Here is a 26,000-nt window from a genome sequence, read left to right on the forward strand (position 1 = left end):
AATGTTCGGCGTCAACGCACAAGAACCAGACACAGAAGGGAGGTGGCGGAGCTATCAGTGGAGAATGTATGAAGTCTATCGGGGGAACCTGGAGAAACACTGTAATCGTTGCTGTATAGCGGAAACTGAGCGATTTATTTGGCATGCAAAAGGGCATGAGCATTGGGTTTCGGGTCAGGGGTGGACATCTTCCCGAAACAGCAAAGTTCGTAAATGGCCCACATGCCGCCCTGGCAAAAGTAAACCGTACAAGGCAAAATGGTCTTATCCAGGCTGAGCCGTTTGCGTTCATGCCTTTTGTTCTTTGGTGTTTTGTCACATCGAGTGTATTCTTGTTTCTTCCTTACTCACTGACGTAACGAAGTTGCTGGCTTGCCTCCTTGAGTGGCAGCAGCAGCTGTCCTACTATCTTTGTTGTGACCGCCAGAACGTCCGGTTGGTGGTGGTGGAGTGTGTGGTGGTCAGTCGGTTGGGATGGAGCAGCCAGGAACACTATGCGGTGCGAGGCCAGGCCGGGATCACTGACGGCGTGCATGTAGTGGCGGATTATGAGGCGCCAGCTGCGAGAGCGACCAAGTTCGTTGCCCACCGAACCTGGACGCTGAAGTTGAGTGATCAGTTAACCTGTTATGAAGCCTCAACTATTGTGACACCTCTTCATTCAATTGTGGGTTGTTGCCCCCTGGGCCGTTTGGGCTGGCAGGAATGTATGATGTGTTGGGGTCGGCGAAATCTTGCAGTGCTCCATCGGTATTTTACACCCTGTGGCCGTTAACGCTCCAGTTACCTGCCCTGGTCGTTAGCGTACTTTTCTGGCTGTTTGGCATGGTGTGTAGTTCGACAGCCTTTTAACTTGTTTGATTCATATTTGCTTAGAGTGGTTATTGTTCCCTTGGCTGTTTCTTAACTCCAATTCCTGAAGACGTAAGTATTGGAACAGGGCCGGTACCATTCCAAAATACCGTCACCAACCCCCCCCCCCCCCTTCCCGCCTACGTATACGCGCTAGACATGAAATGTTTTCATAACACCGTCACCTTTCCAAAGCATCGTTAGTGGACAAGGTCGCACGCAATGTATCCGGCATGTGTTGACTCTCTAGTCTTTATTACCGGCGCGGGGTTGTGACATAGAGAGAGAGAGTTAGCGCCATCTCTCTCTACGCATGCAATGTATCCGGCATGTGTTGACTCTCTAGTCTTTATTACCGGCGCGGGGTTGTGACATAGAGAGAGAGTTAGCGCCATCTCTCTCTATGTCGCAACCCCGCGCATACGTACACGCGCTAGGCAGGACCTATATAAATCAATGCCCGACCTACCTCACTCTCACACTGCTCGTATACTTCATTCATCCAATACTTGTCACGTCTTCGTAATTAAACGTGTAAAAATGAAACGATCACGAACCGCCAGTGACAGCAGCAGCAGCAGCAAACGTGCTCATGTGGACGAAGTTCCATTCCCTGGTAAGTACATTTTCAGAATTGTGATATCTACACCTTTTAACTCTGTGTATGAGTGCTACATATCTTTTATAATGCTCTCTATAAAGATCGCTCCTCCACTTGTTCTGTGTGTGTTCCGGCTTACGTTTTTTATCCTTTTGAATCTCTCTCTCTATAAAAATTGCTTATCCACGCCTTTTTTTTACCTCTAACTTGCGTGTCTGAATCTTTTATTTTAACTGTTACATTTGTTTTGTACTGCTCTCTATAAATATTGTTCATCCACGTGTTGTATGTTACGTGTTATACCCGTTTTCGATCTCTCTCTGTAAAGTTTACTAAGTCTTTTAACGGATTCTATGTTTGTGTATGTGTTAAGTCTTATAACCGTTTTGGACATCTCAATGTAAAGAATGACTTTCCACATGTTGTATGTGTTATAATTAATTTACCGTATCCGCTATAAAGATAGAGCTTCCACGTGTTCTGTATCTCTTATATTCGTTGTGCAGTGCTCTTTGTAAATATTTCATTTCGTTCCTTTTTTTTAAATTTGCTGGTCCGCTTATTTCTCTATCACTTAACTGAAAGCACACTTCCCTTTCCATATGCGATATTATATTCAGTCTTCTCCATCTTTCTCGATTTCTTCCAGCAAATCTTGGCTGATCTAGACAACCAGATCGAGATGGAAATGGCTCAAGCGCAGCTCGAATGTAAGTACATTTATAATACAATCATACTTCTTAAACTTAAATAATTTCATCTAATATATACCCGTTTCCTGATTGTATACATTTAGTCCTCATAAGCCGGTCTTTTCTTTGTAGATGCGCCTAATTCAGAATTCGGTTCAACCACCCAAAACGTTCAAGGAGGCGACGGTAGCGTTCAAACGGCGCCCGCCACACAGGACACTCAGTCTTTAGAGGAGGAGGAGACCAACCTGCCTGACCCGTTTGAGGAGGAGATCAACCTACCTGAGTGGTTTGAGGATCTACTTGATTTTGGCAATGAGTTGCTCAAACCATGGAGTCAGAGCGGAGAAGGTGAATAATTTTGAACATTAACATTCCTTCACATAACCACCATTATCTACTCTTATTGTTATTATTTATCGCTCTTTTAAATATAAATCACTAAATTAATTTTTTTCCTTATTTATCTTACAGGTATATCACACGGCGTAGGCCGTGTTCCTAGAGCGGTGGTTGCGGGGGCGGGACTCGGGCGCACCGAACCGCAAAGACACGCCGCGCCTTGCGTAGCCCCTATAAGGGCTTCGCGGGAGGCGGATGCTGAACACGCACCAGCTCCTCCCCCAGCGCTGTCGCAACCGTTTGGCTGCGCAGCCCGTCCCCCATCGCCACAGCCTGGCCCTTCAAACCGGCTGTCACCCCCTCCTCCTCTAGAAGCAGCAGCTCACTGCCGCCGCCCACGCAAGGTATGCGTTCCGAGACGTATACCTCTCCCCGCAAATGATGATGATGATTACGATCACCCATCACCAGCCCATTCATCTATCGGGTGGACTCCTAGTTGTAGCAACAGTAATAATAGTAATTTCCTTATGGCTAGCGGTAGTTCTCTCACCCGTCCTATCGATAACGAAGTCGATCAGAATAACGGCGTAATGACTCCCTTAGAATACTCAGTAGTTGCTAGAGCGTTTGAGGGGCCAATCTCTTTCACCAGAATTGAGAATCCAGGCGGGAGGTATCGCGATCCTGTAAGGTTTTTGGAGGCATGCCTCCCCGTCTTGGAGACCGAGCTCCTCAAACTCTTAGAAGATCCGGAATTTAACGCCTTTAAATGCAGTGCTGTGTTACGCTGTGAACTGAGTCACCCCCCCTAAACATCAAGGTGACGCGGAGACGGCTACTCTGCATTATATATGGGGTGACAGTGGCGTTATTTCTCGGAGCACATCGATTGCTGAGTGGCATCGAGAATCCACCTTGAGCGCTATTATGGCCCGATTTTCCGAGATGGAAGTACGTGGATCAGCTAAAGCGCTCAGCAGTATACCACACCTCGACATCCATATACATGTCAATGATCCAATGAATGGAGGGTCCAGTTATATTAAACTCCCTATAGATATTGAGAAAAAGCAGGCGTGCATTAATGTCCAAAATAACTATGATAATGCGTGTTTTGCATGATCAGTCCTGGCTTGCGAGAGAAATTACAATTACAAACATCATCCCGAGCGTCCCAGCAGTTACAAAGTCAAAGATATTAAGAGACAGTATAACTTTGACGGAATACAGTTCCCTTTCAGAATCCAGGACATACTAAGTTTGAGGCTCAGAATACCGCAATATCGGTCCACGTTTATGGCCTGGAGAAGAAAAGCAAGTCAGATGAGCAGAACAAGCATACAGTAGTAGGCCCCCTCCATTTCTCAAAATTTGCAGGTGAACGAGAGTTGCATGTCAACATGCTGCTCTTCTCCGAACGTGATAATTATCACTACGTCTGGATCAAAGACATGTCCCGACTCATTTCCTCCCAGTTAATTAAAAATGATCATAAACGACATATTTGTGTAAGGTGTTTGAATTATTTTTCATCTCAAGAGTTATTAGCGACACATCTATTAGATTGTGCATGCAAGGACCCGGTACGTGTTGTTATGCCCACTGAGGAAAATAACTTCATTAAATTTAAAAATGCTCACCACCAGCAGCGTTGTCCTTTTGTTGTGTACGCCGATTTTGAATGCTTGCTGGCTCCTATTACTCGTTGTGAAGGGAATCCCTTAGCCTCACACACAACCTTCACACAAAAACACGTACCTTATGCGGCTGCGTTCCAAGTTGTATGCGCATATGATTGTAAACTTAATAGCTATCAGTCTTATGTAGGGAACGACCCGGCGGTTTGGCTTCTCACAGAGCTTGAAAAACTTTCTTGGCAAGTTCACAAGCTCTACAGCATCAATATTCCCATGACCAAATCAAAGGAAAATGATGACTTGTATGAAAAGACTGTTAATTGTCATATTTGCGGGCTGGTCTTAGATAGAAAAGCGGAGACTCCTCGTAGAGACCATTGTCATCTTACGGGTAAGTTCCGCGGTGCAGCCCACAATGCATGCAACTTGAAGTATCAGTTACCTACACACATACCCGTCTTTTTTCATAATCTGAGCTGGTATGACGCTCATTTTCTCGTTGAGCACTTGGCTAAGTTCGGTATGAAGAAGGATCAGGTCAATATCCTGCCTGAAAGTGTTGAAAAGTACATTTCTTTTTCAAAACGAATGACGCCGAAAATTACGCTCCGCTTCCTTGACTCTCTACGATTTATGCAAACTTCGCTCCAGAAACTGGTTGAGACTTTACCTCGGAATGATATGCATATCACTCGATCTGCATTTGCCGATGAGGAAAAGTTTCAACTTGCGACGAGGAAAGGAGTTTTCCCGTACGAGTATCTTGATAGTATGGCAAAACTCAATGAAACCAGGCTTCCCAACATAACTTCTTTTACCAGTACTCTCACTGGCGATACCATAACTATCACAGATTATGAGCATGCCGTTAATGTCTGGCAGGAATTCAACATCCCCAATTTGGGAGAATATGCAAGGTTATACATGGACACGGACGTTCGTTTGCTTGCAGATGTTTTCGAAAAGTTCCGGAGTGTATGTATGACCACGTACTCTCTGGACCCTGCCTTTTATTACACGGCACCTGGGTTGTCCTGGGACGCTATGCTCAAAAAAACGGATTGCAACATTGAACTTTTGACTGATGCTTCAATGCTTCTATTTTTTGAGCGAGGGATCCGCGGCGGACTTTGTCAATGTGTTCACAGACACGCCAAGGCAAATAATCCGCGGATGGGTGTCGAGTACAACGCATCCCTTGATTCTAGTTACATTTTGTACTTAGATGTTAACAATTTATATGGGCATGCTATGAAGCAACCGCTGCCGGTTGCCGGGTTCCAATGGGTGCCTGAAGACGAATTGAAGGGATTAGGTGGACAGATAATGGGTCTTGCGGCCGATTATGATGTAGGGTATGTGCTTGAGGCAGACATCGCGTACCCTAATAATTTGCATGGAGAGACAAGCGACTTGCCGTTATGTCCAGAGCAACAAATTCCACGAGGAAGCACCATCCCTAAACTGATGGCCACTGTTGGGGATAAGCAGAGGTATATTATTCATTATCGTAACCTCCAGCAGTGTCTCAGATTAGGAATGGACCTCATTAAAATCACCCGGGCAATCTCCTTCAAGCAATCCCCCTGGTTGAAGGAGTATATTGAACTAAACACCGAAAAGAGGGCGGTCGCGAGTAATGATTTTGAAAAAGACTTTTATAAATTAATGAATAATTCCATTTTCGGGAAAACTATGCAAAATGTAAGAAATGAACGCGATATTGTTATTAGAACCGCATGGGAAGGGCGTTACGGCGTGAGAAAATGTATAGCCAGGCCAAATTTTAAGCGTGCCACCATCTTCAATGAAAACTTTGTTGCTGTGGAGATGTCGAAGACTGCAGTAGAGTTTATGAAACCCATCTATTTGTGGATGTGTATACTCGATATCTCCAAATTCTACATGTACCGATTCCACTATGAGTTTGCGAAACCTCATTTCGTAGATCCAAAATTACTTTATATCGATACAGACAGCTTTATCTACTGGATCAAAAACTGTGATCCATATGAAGTAATTAGGTGCAATGGTGAAGAATTCGACACCTCTTCTTATGAGATCAATAATCCTTATGGTATTGTTCCACAGAACAAGAAGGTTATCGGTCTCATGAAAGGCGAGTCGAATGGTTTACCAATTGTAGAGTTTGTGGGACTGAGATCGAAAATGTATGCATATCGCACAGTAGACGGGAGCACTCTGAGGCGGAAAAAGGGTGTTACACGGATCGCGTCTCGTGCGCTTACGGTCGAGGACTATTTGCAGTGCCTGTACGGTCGTACCGTTGAAGGCGCTCATCCACACATGGATCAACAAACTAGCATTCGATCACGAGCTCACGAGGTGTACACTGTGCTGCAGTCTAAAGTCGGACTGTCTCCTCATGACGATAAAAGAGTCATTTGTGAGGATGGGGTGGGAACCCTCCCATACTCACACTATTTACTTGAAACGAAAGTAGGGGTGGGGGACTCTGGTTGAGTGATAGAGAGGGAATGAGCGTGTGAATGTTGTGAATGTGGGCTATGCGTGGAAATAGTGTGGCTCTTTTATCGTAGTGTAAATAGTTGATGAGAGTGTTTTGTTGCGTGTATCTGTTTGCGTGCTTCCATGCATGTCTGAGTGTGCGAATGAGCGCGAACTTGTGTAATGTGTGTGTGTGTGTAAGTAAATATAATCATTATTTTTTCAAAGAAATTCATAATAAATAAAATAGTCTTTATATCTACATACTGCTGACCATTATTAATATATATATATGAAAAGGCTATAAATTTAGCCAATTAACTTCTGTATGAACAAAAAAAATAATAAAATTTTCTCACTTAATATATCCATCACTTCTAGTCATTATAGAGCTTAGATTTTAGTTTGTAAGTTTCACCTACCGCTAGCCACCCAGTCAGAACTAGTTTTTAAGTGTATGAGTTCCACTAATTAAATTCTTTCTATATGTTCAATTGCTTGTTCTAGCGGAAAATTTTTCTAGACGTCCACTTTAAAGAAAAATATATATGTTCACCTTGTTCTTGTAGTTGAAAATCTTTAAATCGACTTACTTGGAAAAAAATATATATTCAATTTGTTGTTGTTCTTTTCGAAAATGTTTAGAGCCATTGACTTGAAGCAAATAGGTTTGGTATTAATTAAAAGTACTTTGTTTTTCTGGTGGAACTTCATTAGCGATATTAGTTACTTTGTAAGATAGGGTAGTACCTCTGCATTAGCTTTAAAATTATATATATATAATTTATCAGAAGAGAATGCTTATATATATTTCTTAATTATCTAAAATTGTTAAAAAAATTATCTATAAAGATGTGGAATTTCAGATTTTTGGTTAAAAACCAATCTTATATCTGTAAACTCATATTTATATATAATGTGAAAAATGTTAAATTCTGAATTCAATAATAAACTCAGTTATTTCCTTCTAAAACAATGTTGTTATTATTTGATACCCTAATAATGATTATTCTTTTTATTAAAAATATTATAGATTTATTTATGTGTGTATGCAGAATACGTACATACAGCCACATCGCACTGCATAAAGTTATAAGGTTTCCTGCTTTTAATCACAAGTGCCGGACTTCTGCTAGTTGTCACGAACACACACAGCCCACTGCAGCGCTATCTCTTACAGTCCTACGTCAACAGATACTTTAGAGATCGTAATCTGACGCATCGCTTTCCACAGCGGCCGCGAGGCCGGCAACTGGTGCAACCCCCTACCAAGCGTCAGCGGCTGCGCGTGTCTGTCGATTTCGACGGAGACCGCGAGATCGGCATCCGCGCCTAACTATGACAGTAGGCTCATTCCACGTCAAAGGCCGGGGTATGTGTCTCTCTCGGACTGTTCCCTTCATATACAATATAAATAGAATAAACTTACAATACTAGGGACGTTGGATGTCATAGAAAGAAAAAACACTCAATCTTATAAATTATTATTTATTTCTAATAAAAGTGAAAAGTAATTTTACATTCTCATATGCAGATACAAAAGCACTTTTTTGGTAATCGTTCTTCAGTCGATGGATGGATGGACATCCGTACCATTCAAGGTCTTGAATATATGCAAATTTAAATATTTGACGCATCCAGGCGGTTTTGTCCTTTCCCTTCACGTAAACGATGGTGTCCTTGTGATCGAATAATTTAAGTGCGATCACCACATCTTTATAGGGTATGCCGGGATCATCCCAGTGAATTCCAAGATAAAAATTAGTAAACCACAATGCACTGGTCCGTGTTTTACAAGATTTCACTTGCGTGAACGGTCTTGGTGATCGAATATTTGCGGAGAAGGTTTCAATTATTCCTGCGTCTTGTGTGTAGGCCACAAAAGCAACTTGTTTAAATACGAACTGTCTTCGCTCTCCATCATGGAATCCTTGAACATCTGCAATGATCTTCACAGGCTGAGCTACCATCGTCAAATGATCAATGCACAGGAGAGCATATTTTCATTTATACAGCTCGTTGCACAACACCTGTGAGCGGAGAGTAATTGATTATTCTGTCGTGTAGGACTAATGCATATGCAGCGGTGTGTTCTGGGAAATTTGTCGATGATTCAAATTCAATTCGAACGTCTATAGGTCCAGACTTAATTATCTCATTCTGTTTAGAGCAGTCTATTACAATGATCGGTGAAAGCTCTTTGAACTTACGAGGACTCAGTAGACACCCCCCTCCCTCTCCTTCAGCAACTTCATAGTAAGAAGGACGAAACCTTGCATACATGTCATACGCGAGGCTGTATACATTTTCATTCCATTGCAGATGTAGATTGTCATATGGGTAGAATTCTGAATTGAGGTAGACTTTGGCGTTAGTTAACTTGCAGTTATCGAACACGGTGGAATCGTTTGATGTATTTGCTCCTCTATCAGTCTGAAACGCAAGTATAATGAATCTGGGTGTCTCGATATGACTGGAGGTCTTAATAGCCCATGTTTGTCTGCTCGCGGTCGGTAACACTGGATACTCAAAGATCTCCCATGAGCGGAAGATCAGTGACAGAAATGTACCTGAATTCAACACTTTCAAAAGCTTCAATCGTTCCTCGTCGGATACACTGACGTGAGGCATTTTCCATATTAATTTGTTGATTGTGATCCTATTCTCTTCTTGAGCTCCTTGAATGTACGAGTTATTGTCTGTCGCACTCCGCACAAGAATACGTTCCTGTTTAGCGTTCATAATAATCTGTCTCATATCCTCAAAATATCCCGTAAGAATTTTTAGAGGTATGCATGCAGTAAACCGCTTGTACTCCTGAGGTGTTCTACCCTCCGCATCGTCTATGAACCATCCAGCATTTTCTAAACTGTGCAGATCTGCTGGTGATGCCGAGACGTATGTTTTAAGGGTCGATGTTAGACCAACACTGCGTGTACGATCAATCTCAGAACCATTCAGTTCATAGCGAATCTCTTGGAAGAGGAATGCCAATGCGTTGCGTGTCAGCTTGGACCCCACTGTATCGGTGCCATCAGTTTTCTTGAATGACCCTTCGAGATATATGAAACTCTTGCACGGAAGAGTGAGTGTGTCCTGGTGCTGTATGACAATCCTGATTTCATCATTCTTGTTAAACGTGGTTGAAGCGTAAGATTTATGAGAGAAGTATTCTTGACGTATAATTCTGTCATCATACTCTACTGGATTGGTTATATTGAGTGATGACGTCATTGCAGGGGTTGAGACGAACTGATTTAAGAAATTCGTTGTTCACAGGTGTTATCAGTTTGCTGTTCAGTAGCGAAGTGGCGCGCTGTGTATTCCGTGCACTTGTTTTATACCGCAAGCCCATCTTGTTTTAGATGTAATCGTATAATGATTTCCTCACCGCGAAAGTCGACAAGTTTATTATTCTGATCCACAATACGCAGCTCCAAATAGCCCAATGTCTGAGCAGTCACTGGAAGGTATATTGCATTGGCAGGTGTCTCAACAATCTTATACCCCGCTGCAACTGAGGGGAAGAATCCGCAAATAGTGTGAATGAGAGTATCGTTGAGATAGGAATTCGTAGCAATGTTACACTCGACACGTATTGTGCTGACTGGGAGTATATCCACAGACTGATTGGATTTGTAAAATTTAGTTGGATCTTTCTTCAAAATCTGCCCTTTTGTGAATCCAAGCAGGGGTCCTATTGAATGTTTCTGGCTAAAGTCAATCGTTGCATTTAGAGTCCCTATTTCAGATTTAAGTGTATTGATGTTTGCACGTAGTTCAATACCTTTTCCAGACTGTTTTAAGAGTTCGTTTAAATCGTCAATATCGTATGCACCAGATTATATTTCAAGAATATCTTTTTCACCATTAATATCGAGATGCAGTTTATTGTTAGTGTTGGTGATATTCGGGATGCTGTTGTACGTCTCAAGTCCAATCAATGCAACACTCCATTGACCTGCACTCAAATCAATTGGTGGGAAGTAATTTGCACGCAATACAGATGGCCGTCCTTTCAACGTCAAAGTGTACGACATTGCATCTGAACGTCAACTGATGAATGAAGGTTTAAACATCCTGCTTATATACGTTACTTCTTGTTCTTATTCTTCTTCTTTGTGAACGTCAAGAGAAAGATGATGCAAAGATGCCCGCAGAGGTATGTATTAAAGTCCTGATACCGTTGATAATTGTATAGCACATGTCTTCTGTGAGTGAAGTATTTCTGTAATTCTTCGGGTGGTTGCAGGTCACCAAAGGAGTCGAAATAGTAGACTACCCCAGCGTCTTTCATAACGTACGCCACCCAGTGGGTGCCAGGACCTCCGACAACATCTAAATTCACAATACCGCATTCACCAGTTTTCCACATAGTCTTAGGTAATGTATCCCTCATAAACACACCACGGAATCTTGGTATCTTGAATTTATGTCTAACAAACTTAAGAAGGTCTGTATTTGTGAGTGGTCGATCTGGTAGGACCGCTATTGGGCTTTTTTTTATTTATGAATAGACCAAGACCCTTCTTGTACGGTTTCAAGTATAGGCCTTTTCCAATGACTGCTGCTTCCATCATGCGGTTATGTCTTCTCGCCTCTTCTAACTGGGTTTGCGAGTTTTGCGCATTCTTGACAGTTCGAGCGATAGCTGCAGCCCCACCGGCGAGCGAACCTACCGCTGGGAGCGCGGAGAGGGCTGGGATGAGAAAAGGAATAAAACCGCCGAATGTTTTGGGTATTGGTAGAATGCGAGGTGCTTTAACGGATCTTCTCGTTGGTGATTCTTGGTCCTTCATTGCGTTTTTAGCTGCATACATCGCTGTCAGGATACATTTCTTCAAACAACCCTTCTTGTTCTTCATGTTTAGTGCGCGACGTGCAGCGTTCATAACGCGCTTGAAATTCATCACTCCTAATCCTAACTTGATTTTTCCGCGCATGGTTTTATCAACTGCGAATGCCGCGATGCGTTGACCTATACCAATATCTTTTCTTTTCCGTATCGCCTTAGCTTTATCAGCTAAAATCCTATCTGCAATGTGACGACTTGGTAGATCTTTATTTGCTTCGTATGCAATGTCGTGTTCCATGCACGCTTCGTCAAGCAGATTCACTCCCTTATCACCTCGCGCCAAGCGTTTCTGAAGCTTTGTCCCAGGTCCGCAGTAGTTATACCCCGGGATGTGTAATTCCAAAGGTAGTTTGTCCAGAACACCACCGCCTCCTCTAACGTGCCCTCGATCGCGCATGTCAGGCTACTGTGGTGGTTGTGGACGATGAATGTTCATTATATAGCAAATCCCTGGCATCAATCCAACTGTTTTGTGTAGCAGGAAAACCAAGCCATTTGACTAGGCCTTTATTTCCAAGTCGTCTTATGACTCTCTCCACGAGAAAAAGATCTGGTTGTGAGCTCTTCTGCATCTCCTCAGTGTAGAAGGAGCCTGCAATTTATTCACCTTTACTGTCTTTCAATAAATAAGTTCTAGGATTCGTTCGCTGCACATTTGAAACTGTATATATCTCAGTTGACCAGTTCGGTAGGTATGATTTCTCAAATGCGGTCATGTGTTTTGAGATACGCACCAAATCACCTACATTAAATTTCTGTTTGCGTGGATCCAGTATCTTAATGTGAAAGTATACCGTATCCATGAGTGTGTTATCACGAACATCAATTGGCCGCATTTTTATTGTGCTATGTTTGGTTCTATTATATTGAGCAATTATTTCTGGGAGGATATCTGTCCATTTGTATGAGCCACGAAGGTTAAACCGCATCCACATTCTGCCTTTTATTGTTCTGTTCAAGCGCTCTACGATACTTGCCTTCAGGTGAGTGAATGTCGAGTAGTGATGTATTCCATACCGCTGCATCACTGTCTTGAAGTATCTATTGTAGAACTCACCACCATGATCGGTTTGAGATTGTTCGGGCATCGATTGGTTCCTATCTGTAGCAAGCGTTCAAAAGCATCAGCGACATTTGGTCCGGTTTTTGTCTTGACTGGTACTGCCCATGCAAATTTGGAGTATGTATCAATAACAATTAAAATGTATTTGAAGCCATTATTCTCATGTGAATATTGTCGCATATCTACAAGATCAGCTTGCCACAAGTCATCCAGCCCTTTAATCATGACATGCCTGCGCGGGTATGTCTTGCGTGCTGGTTTGTGTAGTTCTCGAACTACGGTCTCCATACTTATTCGATGATACCTCTCTCTCGAAGCTCAGAGATTATGGACATAACTTCATTCGAATGAGCTGTATTACCCGCAGCAGCTGATGCCATGAGCAGACGTAGTCGATCTATTAGTTCGTTGGGGTCGTCATAATATATATACTGAGGGACTCGATTGTTCACTGTCTTAAGACCAATGTCAATACCATCTCCGCTGCTGGCACCGATGTTGTTGTTTTGGTCTTCAAGTATTGGTTTTATAATGGTTTTATACTTCCTGTTGGTTAGGCTTTTGGTGATCTTGTGTACACCAGTCATGTGTAGTATTTGACGGTACGTGTCCTTATCACTAACTGAATAATTTATAGGTTTTTTAGTTGGTCTTAGGAAAATAAGATTCATTAAGCCTGGTGTTCGGTCAAACTGTCTATCAGCTATTTGTATTTTGTCTTCTGTTACAGTTATGGTATGTGTACCCAACATGTATGGTCTTCCTGGGCTAACGCCGAATGTTCTATCTATCTGGCCTGGTGCGTGAGTAATAATGAATTCATCAATGGCTTGACTGTCATTTTGGGTCGTTTTTGTTTTTGGTGAGAGCTGTCGGAGAGAGTCAGTAACGGGCTTCAAGGTCTCTCTTAGTGTTTGCTGACGATCAATATACCCTAACTTAAGCAACCGTAATTTCTCTCGGACTGCTTTACGGGCTTGAATGACTTTCTGTTTGGTCGTCGACATCTCAACGTATACTAATCAGACGTCTCTGCGACATGAGGCTTTATATATGCATTCATTTTCTTCAGCTTCTTAGTATGATCGCGATCGCCCTTAACGACAACAATGAGGTCTACATCTATTTTTCCCTGAATATGATCGACCTTTTCAGTTAAGTCGGTTACTTTCTTACTGACTTGATTAACTAGCTCATTTAACTGATTCACCATTCTCAGAAGGGTTTGGTAATAGGTCTCTAGTTCTCTGCGCATACTTGCAACTTTAAGAGCCATAGCTTGAATTTTCGCATCCATGTACAAGCGAATGTTCTGTCTGTGTACACCAATCACCTCAGGTTGAGAGGTGGACATACGCGCGAATTTGTCCATGGTATGACGTAGACTGATGTGTTAACGTCTATTACCTTGCTATATATGCAAAAATTCTTGAAAGTTTCGTCTGTATCTACCATCATACAGTTTTCTTGTTTTATCAATAACGAGAAACCCATACTGTGAATGATTCCAACAGTCTGCACATATCTTTAAGAAATCATTGAACGACATATCCGTCCCCACATGTGCTTGGTAAACGTGTCTTAAATTAAGATTGTCTTGCTTGAAGGCTATAATGAGATTTGCGTTATCCCTAACAAGTTGTTTGGGGATTCTGGAATATGTTTGACTTAGATAAAATACGTCAGCACCCATATGGCGACCGAAAGAGAAATATTTGCGAATTTGGTCTTGGTTTTCTACTGCAACATCGTCAAATATGAATACTGTGTTTGGTTTTGTTTCTTCAGGTGGGGGGATATCAGAGCTTTCACTGAATGTTGGGTATGTAACGCCATCTACACCTCGAAATATCTCATGCAATAGCTGATACTTGGGTTGAAAGAGTGTTTCTGAGAATAGACAGACATGTTCAAATCGGACACCTTGCACATGAGTTAGCAGAGTCATGAGGACATTAGTCTTGCCGCAGTTGGATGGGCCTACAATAATTGCTCTTATATTATCGGGAAGGAGAATTCCGTTTTTCTTGTTCTTCTTCTTCTACTGCTCTTCACTTGAATCTTCACATGACCAGTCACCGACAACAAAGTCCTTGTGGTGAGGGTGCTTCACCCAGCCAGCCATGATACTAAATGAGCCATGTACAAACAAGTACTTGACATATATAGAAAATAGAACTGCGAGGATAATAATAATATTTGTGTGTAGCCGGTATAGTTCAATCAATTAACCGATTGAGCTATACTGCCTACACGAGGAACACATGTTTGAAGAGTAAGATGGTCATAATTTGAGTAGAATTAAAAAATTATTGGATCAATTTAATTATAATAGGAGTGGTGGTCTGAAATAAAAGAGAAACAGGAGATAAGATTAAATATAAATTATTTATTTAAAAATCATACATTGGATGTACTATTTCTGAGGTGTTATCATAATCTGCACGTTTCTTCTTAGAACCTGTACAATATATACGAAATAATTCTCTTTGGTTGGCAATAAATTCTGCACGTATCTCACGCAATCCGATAGGTGACTCTGAGTACTCTGGTTTTTGACACACGCATTTCAGTTGGATGTCCGTAGTTTTAATGGCCATATGCGAACGAAGATGCTGTTCAAAATCGTCAATATGTATATTATTAACACGTAGAGAGTTGTTAACATCACTATATGCTGCCTCTATGCTAGGAACCCAACGATTCAGTCTCTCGAGAGCAAACCGTATATAGGAGTCTAGGTTGAATAATTTTATAACTGATGGATGCCTTAGATAGACGCTGTCGACACCTGATTTAATGCATAAGGCGCAGTCATCATATACAGTGGTAATGGAAAGTGTGACATCGGCAAGACGAATTTCTGGTGGGGGATGAGTTGGATCATATTCGGTGGTCATTTGTTGATTGATGTAGCGCTCTGCATGACAGATCCCGGCCCAGTCAAACTCGGAAATCGGGACTTTAACACTTTTGGAAATATTTTCAATCTCCATTATAGCTTGGATCCCCCAGACATGATGGACGTCTATAGCAATGTTCACACGTTTGGAACCACTGGAGGTTAAATTATATGTCGTGGTGAATAGCGTAGCCGCACTAGACGTATTCTTTCTATTTACAGTATCTAAACTCGGTGGTTGCACTATCACGGGAGTGTTCGATTGTGATGAGTTATATGTAGGCATCCAGTACTGACCACCATTTAGTTGATCTTTAACACCACCAGTGGTTGAATTCGTTGTGTGGTGAGCAGATCGAGCGTCTTCATCACACAAGTTGCTGAGTGGGGCGGAGAGCAGCAACTCCTTGTCCTGCTCCAACATGTAAGCTACAGGATCCCACGTGGTCGCTACTGGATCAAATGAGTCGGCTGTCGCTGGTGTAGGTGGTTAACGAAGTTAATGATGATGCAGGTTCGGACGCGTCTGCGGAGCTAAGCATGGTTGCGTTTGACTCTGTTGAAAAAAGAAGATGAATGATTAGATATTAGCGAATAAGTGAAAACATTGAATAATAAGGATAATGAACGAGATAGAATAATGTGAAATATGATACTTACTTTTCCGTTTGATCCTGTTCTGAGTGACTGCAGTGGAGGTTGACTGGTGCTTCATGATTGTTCTTCTTAGTCTTCCGCTGACTGAGTGACCAAGACTGAGGTCCCGGAACTTAACCTATATATGTCCTACAATGAGGTCATAGGATAGTTGAATCCTATTGGTAGAAGTCGAACATGTGTCTCAATTAAGGGATCGTATTGAATACAGCCATTTCCACCACCCCACCGGATACATTGCGTGCGTAGAGAGAGATGGCGCTAACTCTCTCTCTCTCTATGTCACAACCCCGCGCCGGTAATAAAGACTAGAGAGTCAACACATGCCGGATACATTGCGTGCGACCTTGTCGACTAACGATGCTTTGGAAAGGTGACGGTGTTATGAAAACATATCATGTCTAGCGCGTATACGTAGGCGGGAGGGGGGGGGGGTTGGTGACGGTATTTTGGAATGGTACCGGCCCTGTTCCAATACTGACGTAGTGCTGTTTGTATCCTCATTCTCGGCCGATAATTCCCATTGTTGTGCCGTTGGTCGTACGGAAGGGAATTGGTTAAGTTGTTGGTCGGTCCTTGGCCTGTCCCTAGTTTGGGTTGCCATCCGATTATTTAACTTCAACTCTTGGCTGCCTGTCTTATCTCACTTTACGTTTGAGCTACCTTCTCAGCCCGACCCTTGGAATATTTCTGAGTACCACTTGTTCTGTTTGTTTTAGATTGTGATTTTCATTTTAGTTTGAAGTATTGCACGAGGCCTTTAGCCACGTATTAATTCAGTTCTTTTAAATTTTACATAAAGGCCTTCAGCCATGTTAAATTAGAATTTTTAAGATTGATTTTATGTTAAAAATGAAATTTTGTTTCCTTAAAGTTGGTTCTATCTTAAATTGTTTGTAATCCAGGCCCTAAGAAGTTATTTGTTCGATGTGTTAGGTGTGGCCTTCAGCCGAGGAGTTACGTGAGCCCCTTTTAATAAGGCCTTCAGCCATGTGTATTCTTTAAAGGAAAACCTTTTTTGACAAGGAAGGGGTTTATTTTAAATTGCTTGTCTGACTTATTGTTCAGGGCTTCAGCCGTTGTTTCAAATTTGTTTGTCGCGTTTAGCCATGCAAAAAGTTAATATTTCTTTAATTAGGCTTTCGATCGTTCTGTTGTAAGTTTAAAGAGAAATTGCTTGGCTGGAAAAATTGCTTATTGATGTGTTTTACTTATAGTTGTCCTTCAGACTTGTAGTGGAGGCCTTCAGCCGCTAATTGTTTTCAATTGCATGTTTTTTAAAGAAAAAAATTGACCTTCTTTTTGTAATTGCTTTTGATTTCTAAGACAGGCCTTCAGCCATTCTTGTTTTTGGTGTGGTTATGGGCCTTTAGCCCAGAAAGCATCTCAAGTTCCTTAACTATGCCTTCAGCCGTATTGTTTAGTTGTTATCTTTTAAAGAAATGTGTAAATGAGTGGTTCTTAGAAAAATAAGGTTGTGTGTTTGATTGTAGAACCCACAGTAACTGTTTATGGCCCCAACCACAATCATAACCTTATCCTGTGCACTCTCTGAGTACCTACCCATCTGGTTTTACAGGCAACTGCTGTGCAGCACGGGCGTAGATGAGCAGGATGAACGACGGTTGAGCAGATGCGAGTGGTCGGAAATACGTGCAACTGTTCATCGCTTGCCGCCCAGATGAATCGAGGGACTACCAATAGTGTCTCCTCAACGACCGTTCCGCGAATGATACTGCGTACGTGCCTCTGCTGCAGGTGCCTGTACCATGCAACCATGCTGACTGCTAACCATCGGCGACAAAGGTTAGAATTTAAGCGCCAACACCGCAAATGGGCAACAGTGACGAGAGGGGCCTTTTCAGACGAATCAGGATTTATGCTCCTTCGGACATGTGCCCATTGGCGTGTACGGCGTGAGAAGTCTGAACGCCAACTACCTGCAACAATAGTCGGAAGGGTCTATGCCGGGGGAGGAAGAGTTATGGTCTGGGGAATGTCTTCACTACACTATTGGATTATCTCGTCATTCTTGACGGAGTAATGGATCATCATCAATATATTTTATCTTTAGGGGCCATACTGAGGCTTTTAACAGATGGTTACAGCGTTTCAGATATTCCCGCTCCTGATACAACCAATTCCGATATTGTTTAGCATTCGATTGTTTGACTACTACCACCGAAAGCACGACTTATCCGTAAAGTAACTTGACTAATGGATAATGCTCTCCCAAAAATGCAATAAAAATACTGTCTAAGAGAACAGAGATAGACTAAGAAGTAGGCTTCGCAAATCCTTATTACGACCAACTTATTTGTCATGAACTATCGAGTATCTGACACATAAAACCCTAAAGATAGTAACGAGTAATACTTATCCCATGATATCGTGTAATGTAACATGCGTCCACTTCTCAGGTCGTTTGCGCTCAATGGCTGGGTAGGTAAGACACACAATCTTAACATAAATGTCGATAACGTTTTCTGAAAAACATACATAAATAACTAAGCAGTGTGCTGTTGATACTGCTGACAGAGGGGGAAAGATCACATTTCATAATACATCTCGCTGTGGTTCAGAACTAGTCTCTGTGCATGGGAATTTGATTAGACCAATAAGTAAAACATTTGAAATCACTTGACATTTATCTACACACAATTCATCAGAATTTTTCTTACATAATGCATAAAACTTGGCATCGTGATATAATTCAACACGGTAAAAGGGTGGAAGCCATTAGAGGACTATTGGTAGACAAACTATGTAACTGATGTTCCGTCCCAATCACAACATTGTATTCTTCACATTCTGAATCAGATATGTACGCCCTAAGACTTCCTCCAAAATTATAAAACTAGCTATGGCTGAAATTAAGTCAAACATTTCTTCTATAGAACCATGAAGCACTCAGGAACACACTTGCAGCTGTATTTCGCTGTGATGTCTTTCTTTAGTTGGCGAATATGATTTCAACATTTCTGCGCATCTTGCTATTTGCTGGATTTTAAAAATCGCTGGTACGTAGGATTTAGCGATTTTAACGACTCGTTATTATAGCTTTCTTTGTTTTTCCACCTACCCGTTTTCATGAATAACTTTGTGCCCCTTCACGCAAACAATTATTTTAGATTTGTGCACGTTTTCTTTTTGGCTTCATCAAATTACTGAAAGCGACGGCAGATCGAATGATACTTCTCTTTTCTGCAACAACTCTACCCTTTTGTTTTATGAGCTATGTCTGCACAGCCTGAACCGTCTGAATCCTTAGAACCGCCCGGGCATGTCATATTCGCTGGTAAATATCCTTATACTGTGGTGACGAAAGATATGGATTAGTGATATACACATATACAAATTCTGTACACAAGGTATAGAAGGGCATTGCATTGGCGAACCTGTCATTTGTTTTTTGGTGATCCACATGACAAGGTTTCTGACGTTATTATGGCTGCACGATGGGAATTAACAGTCTTTGAACCCAAAATGGTTGTTGGAACTAGGTGCATGGGACATTCCATTTAGAAAATTGTTAGGGAAATTTATATTCCGAGATCCGCAGTATAAAGAGTGAGCTGAGAATATCCAATTTCAGGCATTGCATCTCACCATGGACAACGCAGCCTTCACTTAAGGCCAGAGAGCAGCGGCGTTTGCTTAGACTTGTCAGTGCTAACAGACAAGCAATACAGTGTGAAATGACCGCATAATCAATGTGGGACTTACGATGTATGTATCCATTAGGACAGTGCGGAAAAGACTGGCGCTAACCTGCTATAACAGCAGACGACCGGTGCCAGTACTTCTGCTAACAGCACGACAACTCCCGCTGCTCCTCTCCTGAGCTCATGATCAAAGCGGTTGGAGCCTGGACGACTGGAAAACCGTGGCCTGGTCAGATGAGTTCCGATTTCAATTGGTAAGAGCTGACGGTAGGTTTCGAGTGTGGCGGAGACCCAACGAAGCCATAGACTCAGGTTGTCAACAAGACACTGTGGATGCTGATACTGACTGCTTTGTGGGCTATGTTTACGTGGAGTAGACTGGGTCCTCTGGTACAACTGAACCGATCACTGATTGCAAACGGCTATCTTCCGCTGCTTGGAGACAATCTGCAGCCATTTCATGAACTTAATATTCTGGCTTCCTAAGACTAATATTATGATGACGTTCTCTAAAGCACGCCACCCAGTCTTCGCCTGCCATCTCAGACTCTGGTGAAACGACATGATATTCTGCTATGCACTTCCACCTGGATTGCTAATTGCTACAGGACGCTCACTGTAATTAGGTAAAATCGCTTTTCCGTTTCAGAAATATAATTAAGGATTTCTTGCTCTTTTTCTTCCCTGAACACTGCTGCTGATAATGTATTTGCTGCCAACTGCATCTCTGTTTATCTATTGACTCTTCGTTTTAGCATATTCCATGGATTATAGGATTGTTTTGCTGCTGCTGAAACGGATACGTTATCATTATTTACTTCTACAATTGCCTTGGGCATTTCAATCGGGGTCCTGTGTCTGTTGCTCTACTTTCCAGATGTGTTTTCTTGGCATCTTGAAGCTCTTGCAAACCCTTGCATACGAGCAGAATATTGGATATTAGTTTTAATTATAATGTTCTAATTTCTATTGTTATACTATGCATAAAATATGGAATTAGCTAAATCTCATTCGCGTAAACAAGTTGAAAATGAACTGTCCCGAATAGTGGCCTTCCGTCGTACCAGTTTTCTTGATCTGACTCTGTGTCTGTATCAGTGGTTCACACGCGAAACAATACAACCGAAGGAAACGAAAATGACTTATAGTCTTAAATCAAAAGGCATTGCGTGAACCGTGATATCACAAAAAACTATTACCCTACATAAAAGTGAAGCAATGACGGTAATATTTCTGACTTACCTTACATCAAACGGTAGAAAAAGCTAAACGTTTTTACAGAAAGAAAAGGGAGCAACCTACCTTTGTTAACTTCACTGGCAACACTAATGGTGTCGATTACACCTACTTAGGCCACGTCTTGGTAGAAAGCAGCATTCTTGAAGACATCCGATAAGTAGTGGCAACTTTTCAAACCCTGGACACTTTACCCTTCTTTCCCCTGTAATGAACATCGTATTACAAAGTAATTATTTGCAAGATGCTCTCTCCGAATGTGACACCATCGAATAGCTTCCGAGTCAAGACTGCTAATATTCTCTGTGTTTATAAATGACCTACCGAAGAGGGTCAGCCAAATCTTCCAATTGTTCACATAGATGTTTTAGTGTACATGAAAGTAAAAATGGCAAAATATTCAAGAATTCGCACATACTATGTAGGTAGAAGGGGTATTAGCCCATATTAAATGCAAGATAATGGCATTAAAGGAACATAAACTGTTAGGGTGTTATGTACTTGAAGGTATTTATCAAATTGTTTGGTAAAGGGTGACAGGTGATGTACAAAAACATATTTTATGTCGCGAGACATATGAACTTCGTTGGAGATTACGGACTGTTGCAACATAGGAAAACAATGATCGATACCACTTTTTCTTATTCTTCGTTTCAATGCTTCAAAAGCTTCTTTCGAGAGGTTAAATATTCTCAGATAATTTTCAAATATTTTTCACTTAAGTATTTCTCACTATTAAATTCGCGAAGGCATAAACGTGCTACAAAAACAAAAATATCTGTTTTCATAGAGTGTTATGACGTCAGATAAATCGCTCCGTTTCCTGATTACAACAAAGTGCGCACGCTTCCACCCCCCAACCCCACTCCCAAACCCTTTTAACACCCCTCCCCCCCCCCCCTCCAACCACTGCCACTAGTGGTATGATTTGCCGTGTGTGAGAGGTTAATGTACGTTGACGGTGAACGTAGGTGGTGGTCGTATTAATGTCATTGGACCGTACAGGATGCTGAATTGCATTTAGCATTTGTTTATTAAGGAAAGTAGCTGAGGGGACTGACGAACTGCTAACGCAATAGACAAGCTTCAAAACGAACTCTGACTCAATTTCAGCAAATGACGATGCCGGTGGCAACATGTGGCAGGGAAAAAAATGACTTTACTTTCTCTGTGGCTGGCTCTGAGCACTATGGGACTCAACTGCTGTGGTCATAAGTCCCCTAGGACTTAGAACTACTTAAACCTAACTAACCTAAGGACAGCACACAACACCCAGCCATCACGAGGCAAAGAAAATCCCTGACCCCGCCGGGAATCGAACCCGGGAACCCGGGCGTGGGAAGCGAGAACGCTACCGCACGACCACGAGATGCGGGCTACTTTCTCTGTTCAGAGCTTAATTCTCACTCCTAACAGACAAATGTAGCGACTACAAGGATAGACGGCCACAAAGATATATAACAATATGTTGCCAAATTATCGAAACAGCACCCCCTGCACAACAGTAAAAACTGTAGGAAAGAGAAACAGCTGTCACAACAGGAGCACTTTTGACAGATGGCGAACATTCATCAAGCGAGTCACTGGACGCCATTTTATCTCTATTGTTATTGCAGATTTCTCCCTGGATAGTGTATTAGTTAAAAGATTGGTATTCTGGAGGACGATGACCTTTAGGTCATTCATTAACATTATTTTCCCGTGGTATACCTTAATAACTTAGCAAAATGTCGTGATTAACATTTTTTATTTCTGATTCTTTCGCAGTCCAGAGAATGTTTTCTATGTCAGACAATACGCTCATGGTCGGCAGGCTTTACAGAATAGCCATTCTACCTCCTCTTCTCGATGGACATTATAGCCATACAGTGACTCATCGCGTCGTTCCAACCGTCTCTATCGCTGCAGAAAGTAGGGGTGACATTAGGTCCTTATACTGAAACAGACGACTTCAATACGCAGTTGTGTTTGGATGTTCGGATGGATCGAGTTCAGATGTTCGAAAAAGGCATTCAATTGCTCCCTACCATGACGCCAAACAACAAAAGGATCATCAACATATCTGAAGAAACAGGAAGGTTTTAAAGGCGCAGTTAAAGTACATTTCCCTCGATGTCTTCCATAAACAAATTTTAAATTAGGGAGCAACCTTGTAAACAGGGATGGAGGTTTTTGTTTAAACTCTGCTTGGAATCCTGCTCTCTCCCTTGTCAGAAAACTTAGGGACGCAGTCAATGTTATCTCACATGCTACTTCGTAGTCTTTCATTATCGATACCTCTGACTTTGGTCATCTTTGGTGGCACTAGTGTTCATTGCGTGTGTATCTTTCCTGAATTACTCCAACAACCGAAGTTTTAAATTTGCCCGTACATCGCCTGTCCGTTGTAGTTCGTGCCTTGAAAATGGCGGGGTGTACACACATCGAAATACCGGCGGCCGCTGTAAGCATTACCTGGCTTAATTCCCGTTGGTTGTTTCAAAACACCGAAGTCTGTTCTGCTCTGCATCCAGAGAGCGGTCGCAAGAAGTAGGTCAGTCATCGCCGTTTTTTTTTAAAAAAAAAAAAAAAAACAATACAGTACTCCGTCGACCGAGTAGACAATACCATTCCCTCCTGCAAAATCCGGAGGGTGACTGCAAAAGTGTGCTGACGTAACAGTCGGGCAGCGTATCACGACCTCTTAAAAGGCTTTACTCAGGGAGCCTACTTGCGACGGGGGTGTTATTTGTGGCGCCGTTCTGTTGGCTACCCAATGAGGCTCAACGCTCATTTCTTCGAAACTTCGCAAAGAACAGTACAGCCAGGGACCCGAGCTGGCGTCTTCCTACCCAAAACGTGGGGCTTTCGAGAGAAAATTGTCCCAGGCGACCGCATAAAAATAGCGAGTGTCCGTCGCTCTGACCCCTGAGACCCAACATCAAAAGAGAAAACCGACAGCCTCAGGTTAAGACTCCGTCCGCAATTTCCAGAACTTCATGTTCCCTCTCCTTCTCAAAATTCTGTGCTATTCTAAGGGGTTGGCCTCCTCACAGCCAGGTAATTCCCGCTCATCTCCAACATAAATAAACAGAGTTATGATATCCATGCTTCCTCCTTCAAATCATCTAGGGTGCATATCATCCGATTTTGAAAGACAATTTAATGGAGTAGCGAAAAACAATAATTAGCGTGTATGCAGGTTCAGATTTTGGAAACGCAAGATACGCTGGCTTGATGACCCCTAATTCGCGTATGAAGAGGCCAGAGTGCATGCTGTCTTGCATTACCCGACCGCTCTCACTAGATTTCTATGCAGTGTGTGTGCCTCACTTCAGAAATGGGAATAATGTGGTATGGACATGATAGGGAGTAGGATGCATGCATATCAAAATTCTATTTATTTCACACTGTAGTTGAGTAGGAACTATTGGGCTGTGAGAAGGCCAACCGCCCATAACAGCAGCGATGTCGCTGACGAAGGTGGTGTTGGGGGAGGGGGGGGGGGGGTGAAGGGGGGGAGGGGCGGCGGGCGGGAACATCCAGTCACTTGGAATCGGGAACGGAGTTCCGACACATGGCCGGCGGATTTCTCTTTTGATGTCGGGTCTCTGAGGTCAGAATGAAGGACGCTCGCTGTCTTTCCACTGGCTGTGGCCATGTTTCCCTCGAAGGCCTCAGGTTTTGGGCAGCAACGCGTCAGACGTTTCGAAGACATGGTCGGTCCAAGGGGATGGCCAACAGAACTACGCCTCTCATAGCACCCCACTCATGATATTTCTGTCATCAGAAATCTTCCTGTGCAAGGTTCTGGCGGAGACTATGATAGGCTACTCGACTGTTACGTCAGCATACGTTTTCAGTCACCGTTGCGAATTGGAGGGAAGGACTGATATTAAAGGCTCAGTTGGCGGAGTATGGTAGTGGGAGTCTAGACAAATTTGTTGTAGGGCCATAATTGGCGAAAGCTTTATTTATCGGCGCAGAGACGATTGACCGAGTTCTGGCACAACAGAGAGGTCGCTCGCTACCTGGGCGCGGAGCTGAAGAGAATCTGGTGTTGTTTCCTAGTTGTCGCTCTTGTTGCAGAGTAATTTCATTCACAGTTTCACTGGTCCGGCTACCTTGAGAAACACGAAGTTTTCTCGTGCACGCACTTCGACTGATCTCCTAGTGTAACCTACCTCCTTGCAGCGGATTCGACTAGTAGCACGCCGCCTTACGCTGTACCGTCAATAATGCATGCAGCTCCGCCCAGTAAGTTTTCAGTTGATTCTTCAGCACCCCAAAATTCGAACTGAGGTTTCTCAGTGGTGGCATCTTTAGAAACATTTTGCCTGCTTAGGAGATATCGTGATACTGTATCCGATAACGAACTTATAAAATGATATTATGATTTCATCTCTTCTCTTTACTTCCCTTTCTCGTAGTAGAGAAGCATACTACATTACATTCAGTGTCATTGTTACTAGATTCTTGCCAACACCTCTGTCAGGTGAGGATTACTTATATGTTCGGTTTACGTTAATATACATGGTTGTACAAATTCATGGTTAACTATGTCTTCCATTTAACGAAATTAATTCTAATTGTAATTTCTTAGGAGGGCCTTTATTTTTTAAACAGTCATCATCTCTGGAATCCTTTTTCATTTTTATTTTCGGAGTGGAAATTTGGCCTACTAAGTTAATGAATAAATTATACGAGAGGCTGCGATTTATATCAGAGCCATTATAAGATTGCGTTACACGCCTTGTGCAGATTCAATATACACCCACTTGCGCGTGATTTGCATAACATCCTGATTCCGCCCCTAACTTGCATCCTATTGAATGGTCCCACGATAGCAAACACGCGGCTAGTTGCCAGTCTCACTCAAAGATGATTGAACAGATAATGGAACGACAATTATGACTTTGACCGAAGAGGCATGATTCTCCTTCTTTTTATACGTACGACTGAGTAAAGGTAAAAATTTGACAAAGTCGTCTTTTTAGATATCTATCTCTCACAAAAATTGTATACACGGACTTGTACTTACATTATC

Source organism: Schistocerca piceifrons, chromosome 6 (genome assembly GCF_021461385.2).
Source record: "Schistocerca piceifrons isolate TAMUIC-IGC-003096 chromosome 6, iqSchPice1.1, whole genome shotgun sequence".
NCBI lineage: Eukaryota > Metazoa > Arthropoda > Insecta > Orthoptera > Acrididae > Schistocerca > Schistocerca piceifrons.